Source organism: Tamandua tetradactyla, chromosome X (assembly GCF_023851605.1).
Source record: "Tamandua tetradactyla isolate mTamTet1 chromosome X, mTamTet1.pri, whole genome shotgun sequence".
NCBI lineage: Eukaryota > Metazoa > Chordata > Mammalia > Pilosa > Myrmecophagidae > Tamandua > Tamandua tetradactyla.
The window spans coordinates 96,566,652-96,572,827 of NC_135353.1; the positions used below are offsets into that span (position 1 = coordinate 96,566,652).

General features: G+C 48.6%; 1 non-coding gene across 1 annotated transcript; it reads left to right on the forward strand.

Annotated features, from left to right (window-relative positions):
* The first annotated feature begins 843 nt into the window (after nt 1-843).
* LOC143672375 (small nucleolar RNA SNORA76) lies at nt 844-955 on the forward strand. The gene has a single exon (XR_013169828.1). It is a non-coding gene; the product is annotated as a small nucleolar RNA SNORA76 (small nucleolar RNA).
* The last annotated feature ends 5,221 nt before the right edge of the window (nt 956-6,176 follow it).

The window sequence follows — 6,176 nt, forward strand, 5'->3', positions numbered from 1 at the left end:
CAGGGCCCTGTGCCTTAGACCAGCACACACCAGGGTTATGATCTCCAGACTGGTGTACCCACACAGCTACATCCTCCCTCCCACTGGGTGCCCACATTCACAAGCATCAGCATAACATCCCCGACCTGTGCCCATACCTGCCCTGAAACAAATCACCTTACTCAGTGCTCCACCCTGTGCCCTGCTCGCTGCTGTACAACCATCCCGTAAAAACATGGCCTTAGATGACTGAAAGAAATCAACTCCCAAAGTAAATCAATCAAGATATTTACATGCCATGAAGACAGCAGAAAATCACTAAGCATGTCACAATGCAGACGTGAACTACCCCTGCCTAATGAACAAATTAAAACACCAGAGGAGACACAGACATTGGAACAACTAATCAAAGATGTTCATACAACTCTACTTAATAAAATAAGTGGGATAGCAAACGACACAAAGGGAATCAAGAAGATAGCAGGAGAGCACAAAGAAGAATTTGAAAGAATAAATAGGAAAATAGTGGAAATCATAAAGATTGAAGACTCTGACCAAATTAAAAACATAATAAGAGGCACACAACAACAGATTTGAAGAGACAGAAGAAAGAAAAAGTGATATAGAGGACAGGATAATTGACTTTGAAGACTCAAAACAGCAAACAGCAAAGAAGATGGAAAAAACTCAGGGAGAACTTAGGGAAATGATAGACAAAGCAAAGGGCAAAAATATAAGAATCATTGGTGTCCCAGAAGGAGAAGAGAGGAGTAAAGGGCTAGGAAGAGTAGTTGGGGATATAATGGGGAAAACTTCCCAACCCTCATAAAGAACATAAATATACAAGTCAAAGAAGCCCAAAGGGCTGCACCTGTGCATGGCACAGGGGTTAAGCTGCAAGGCCAGAGCACGTGCTTGTGCATAACTGGAGCCACCCACTCACCACAGGCAGCACCTTTAACCATGAGCAACAAGGCAGCTCAGGCTGCAGGAGGGCAAAACTGCATGGAAGTTTTAAGAAGGCATCAGCCCTTAAACCCGAGGCTGGAACATTTGGTAGGACAAGGGTGGTGGTTGCTACTTGGGATGTGTCCCACATGTGTGTCCCTTGAATGTTCCTCTTCCTCGAGTTGACTGACAGCACGCTGTGCATCACCGTGAGTCCCAAGCCAACCCTTATGTGAGGAAAGTATGCCATGCAGGTCCAGTTAAATGAAGTGGGATGTCTGCAGAGATTGTGGAGGGAGTTCTGGATTTGCCCTGGAGCAGTTTAAGGGCCATGATCTGCTTGGCATACTGGCTTCTGTCATGAGCTGTGAGATGCACCTAGCAAATCTGCTGCTGTGACGTGTTTAGGAAAATATACAGCATGGTGCTTTAGTACTGTCAGGCATGTGACTAAAGCTTCATGAGCCTAAAAGTTTCACAGTAAACAGAAGCTTGTAAAGGTGAATTAGATTTTTAGATATGGTTAGGCACGAAGCTGGCAAAATCACCCTATAATCAACTTCTACAGCTAGGCTCAAGTAAAACATGCATTGAGTACAAGGCTGAGAATGTCAAAGGGCCAGAATTACAGGACTTAATAGCATCTATGTCAATTAAAGTTGTTGGTGAGGACTACCTAAATTCCTCAGAACAGGGTTGGTCCAAAGTCCAATCAGTGAAAGCTACTGGCAGATGAGGTCCCCCTGCTCTTCTGTCCCTGAGATCTAAGCAGTTTTCAATAGAAATAAAGTAGATCCTTACCTAGGAAAAAAACTAAAAAGAAGCCCAAAGGACTCCAAAACAGAATAAATCCCAATAGGCCTTCCTTAAGGCACATACTAATCAGTCTGTCAAATATTCAAGAAAAGCAGAAAATCCTGAAAGCAGCAAGAGAAAATCTATTACATATAAGGAAAATCAAATAAGATTGAGTTCAGTCTACTCAATTAGCACCCTGGAGGTGAGAAGGCACTGTTATATATTCAAGATCATGAAAGAGAAAGACGTCCAGCCAAGAATTCTGTACCCAGCCAAATTGTCCTTCAAAATTGAGGGGGTGATTAAAATTTTCACAGACAAAGAAGCCCTGAGAGAAACTATCAACAAGAGACTGGCCCTACAAGAAATAGTAAAAGGAGTTCTGCTGGCTGAAAATAAAAGACAGGAGAGGGAGGTCTGGAGGAGGGCACAGAATTGAAGAGTACTGAAAGGTTTAGGAGGCAAAAGGGTGAGAAAGAAGGTAGACCAGGAAATTTAAAGCGGGTGGGTTTATTTCTGTGCTCCAGGCAGAGCTCACCAAATCCAAGATGGAGGGAGGTGAGTCAGTGTGCGGGCTTCAGCACGGGCAGCTTTTAAGGATGGAGGTTAGGTGACATCCAGAAGGGGCAGTTCATTAGTTCCAGAAGTCAGGTTGGGAGAGGTGATACAGCCTCCGCAGCTCCAGTTGCAGTGCCCTTCCCCGTTCCCCCGACCTAACATTCCAGCCTTTTTGTGATAATAGGGCACCAAGATCTTTCTGGCTACTTCTTGCTGTAATGGGGTGGCATGGGGTTATAGGCTGGAACCGTCATGGCCAGGGGAGTGGGGAGGCTGGCTGTAGGAATCTGGTGAGGAGGGCAGGTGATGATAATGATGCAGGAGCATTTGGTTGACTGCTATCCAGGATAGTTCCTTCATGCGTCCCTGAAGGAAGTTGAGGAGGCAGGGAGCTAGGAGGAAAAAGAGACAGATTAGGATAACTGGTCCTAGTAGTGGGAGGAGCCATGTTGCCAGAGGAGAAGAAAACCAGCTTAAGGCAGAGTTGATTCCTTGTTTTCTATGGTAGAGGTTGTCTCTTAGTTTGTTTAGGGTTTGAATATTTTGTTCCACCAGACCTGACTCATTGACATAATGGCAGCATTCCTCTTGGAGGAATATACACGTTCCTCCTTTTTTGGCTGTCAGCAGGTCTAAGGCCTGTCTATTTTGAAGAGTTACCTGGGTTAGTGAGGTGAGTTGGCAGTGTAGAGAGGAGAGGGATTCTGATGTTAATTCCAGGGCTCTCTATAGTCAAGTTTCAAAGTTTTGAGAGGTTAAAATATCATGTCCCAGCGTCCCTCCCACAGTGGCTGAGGCTGTGACCAAAGCAGTTAGGCTGATGCCTACTAGGATAGGAAGAAAAGCAGCCCTTTTTGAGTGAGGAGAGGGCAGTAGCCAAGTTAGTTCGGACTCCCCATAGAGGGTCAATTGAGGGACAATAGTTACCAGGAAGCATGGTCCTGGGGCAGTGGAATTAAGGCACTTGGTAAGAGTTCCATTACACCAGAAATATTGTCCTGTGGGGGCATGGGTGGTGGTGTGGATAATGACGTTAGTCTGGCACTTGCTATGAAGTTTTGTTTGAGGGTGTTTTTATCCAGTGTAGTGAGGCTTTTAATTTGGCAAGAAGATCTCACCCCATTAGTGGGCTGGGGCAAGAAGGCATTACTAAGAAAGAGTGTGTAATGGGATACCCTTCTATTAAACACGTAAGTGGTTCAGTAGTTAAGGGGCGCGAAGGACGGCCGTCTATGCCCATAACCGTGACCTGGGAAGGAAGGAGCTGACCTGAGTAAGAGGGGAGGACAGAAAAGGTAGCCCCTGTGTCCACTAAAAAGGAGGTGGACTTACCCGCTACCTTGATTGTTACCCTGGGCTCGACGAGGGTGACTGGTGTTGCTGAGGCTGGGTGTTGTCAGTCATCGGTGGCCAAGCCCAGGACTGCTAGAGGTGGGTTAGGGGTTGGAAGGACAGCCCCTCTGTGACCAGGTGCTGAGGGGCAGTCACTTTTCCAATGTCCCTTTGTACCACAGAGAGGGCATGGTCCCTTGGGCAGTCGAGGATTGGGGCACTGGTGGGACCAGTGCCCATCAAGGCCACATTTGAAGCACTTTCCTGGTGGTAGATTAGTCATAGCTGGCTTCTTCTCCATTGCAGTGAGCTGCAGAGCTGCAATCAGGGATTGGGTTTGTAAATTCACCTTTCAGCGGTCCTGGGATTCCTTTTTTGTCCTCTCTAGTTCATCACGAGTATCAAAAATTTTAAAGGCTGTGTTTACTAGGTCATGGATAGGGGCTTGAGGACCGTCCTCAATTTTTCTAAGTTTACGCCTTATATCTGGAGCTGATTGGGATATAAAGTGTGTGGCTAAAACAGTTTTACCAGCCTCCGAGTTGGGGTCTAGGTGGGTATATTGGGAGAGGGCTTCTGTGAGCCGGTGTAGAAAGGTGGCCAGGTTTTCATCAGGACCCTGGGTAATTTCCCTTAGCTTATGGAGGTTTACTACTTTATGTGAGGCTTTCTGCATGCCTACTATGAGGCATGTAAGCATTTTGCCCCGTCTAGTCCACCCTTTCCTCCCCACTGGAGTGTCAACCTGGTATTCCCACCCTGGCTCTTGGTCTGGCACTGCCTCGGCCCCTACCGGCATGGTGTGGTCGGTGATATGCACCTGGTTAGCATGGGCCCTGGCTGCATTGAAAATGCGGCCCATTTCATCTGTAGTGAGGGAAGAGGAGCAGATTACATGGATGTCATGCCAGGTGAGGTCATAGGCATTAGCCAGATGTTGGAATTCCTTGGTATAGGTGGTTGGATTGTTGGAGAAGGATCCCAACCATTTCTTGATCTGAGAGAGATCAGCCAGGGAGAAGGGAGTGTGTACTTGAATTAACCCTTCAGGTCCCGCAACCTCCTGGACGGGACAGAGTAAAGTACTTTTTGAGTGGATATGGGAGCTTACGGGTGAGGGTAGCGAGGAACTAGCTGGTGGCAGAAGAGCTGAAGTGGGGGGTGGGGGGCATGCCGGTAATGGGAGAGCCCTTGGAGTAGAAGGAGGAGGGGAAGGATAGGATGGTGGCAGGAATGCTGCCGGAGCAGGGGTGGGGGAAGGAAGGGGGGGTAAAATGGCGGCTGGAGTGCCACCAGCGGAGAAGGAGGAAGAGGAGATGATGGCGACTGAGATGTCGCTGAAGCAGAAGGGGGGAGGGAAAGGCAAGATGGCTACTGGAGCGCCCCTGGAGGGAGGGGAGGGTAGAGCGAGGGAGAGGAGGATAGTTTCCCAAAATGCGGTGGTGGCCCTGGTCTTTTAAAGGAAGATGAATCGAGGGGGTCAGGAAAGGAGGAAGTTTCATCGGAGAGAAGTGGAGATTTGGGAATTTCCTTGGCTAGGAGAACCTGAGCCATAGAGCAGGAGGTAAAAAGGGAGGGGCGGGAGAGCAGAAGGAAAAAAAGCCTGGACATAAGGAATTTCGGCCCATTTGTCATTCCTCTGGCAAAAGTTGTGGAGGTTCGTAAGGATATTAAAATTGAAGGTCCCATCCTGAGGCCAATGAGAATCATTATCCAGTTCATATTGGGGCCAAGCCTTTTTACAAAAGTAAGTGAGGCATTTTGGCAGGATGTCTGGAAGTAAATCCAGTGTGGATAGGTTTGTCAGAAGACAACCCAGAGGAGTATAAGGTTTGGTTTTTGAGGATTTATTGCCCATACTGACGGGTCTCAAAGGACAAAGAACTGACCCAGGGGATGTCAGCGTCCCAACACCCTGAGAGAGTCCTCGGAGCTCTTACGAGCAGGGGCTCGTCTCCCCAGGGGACGTCTCACCTGGTTTGATGCCCTTTCAGGTCCTGGACCTGAATTTGGGAGGGAACCGAGAAGCGGGGCATCCCCACAATTTTTCGAGTCCCGGGAAAGGGAGTGAGGCTTGCGGGCGTCCCCATTCACCTCAGCCCTCGGAAGAGAACCTGACGTGAATTCACGATTTTGGAGAGTAATTAACTGACAGGCTCTCTTGGAACGGTGAGACCCGGCAGCAGGGCTAGGAGGGAAGGGACTTACCCAATCCGTGGTGGATGTAGTGGCGGGCCGAAGGATCCCTTGTCGCTGGCTATGTAGAGAAAGGAGGAGAGAGGAAGCCGGGGCGCCTCTGGCCAGGCAGGCAGCTCCCGTGCTCCTCTCCCGAGTTTCCGGCACCAAGATGAAAGGTTTAGGAGGTGAAAGGGTGAGAAAGAAGGAAGGTAGATGGGGAAATTTAAAGCAGGCAGGTTTATTTCTGTGCTCCCGGGCAGAGCTCACCAAATCCAAGATGGAGGGAGGTGAGTCAGCGTGCGGGCTTCAGCACAGACAGCTTTTAAGGATGGAGGTCAGGTAACATCCGGAAGGGGCGGTTCATTAGTTCCAGCAGTCAGGTT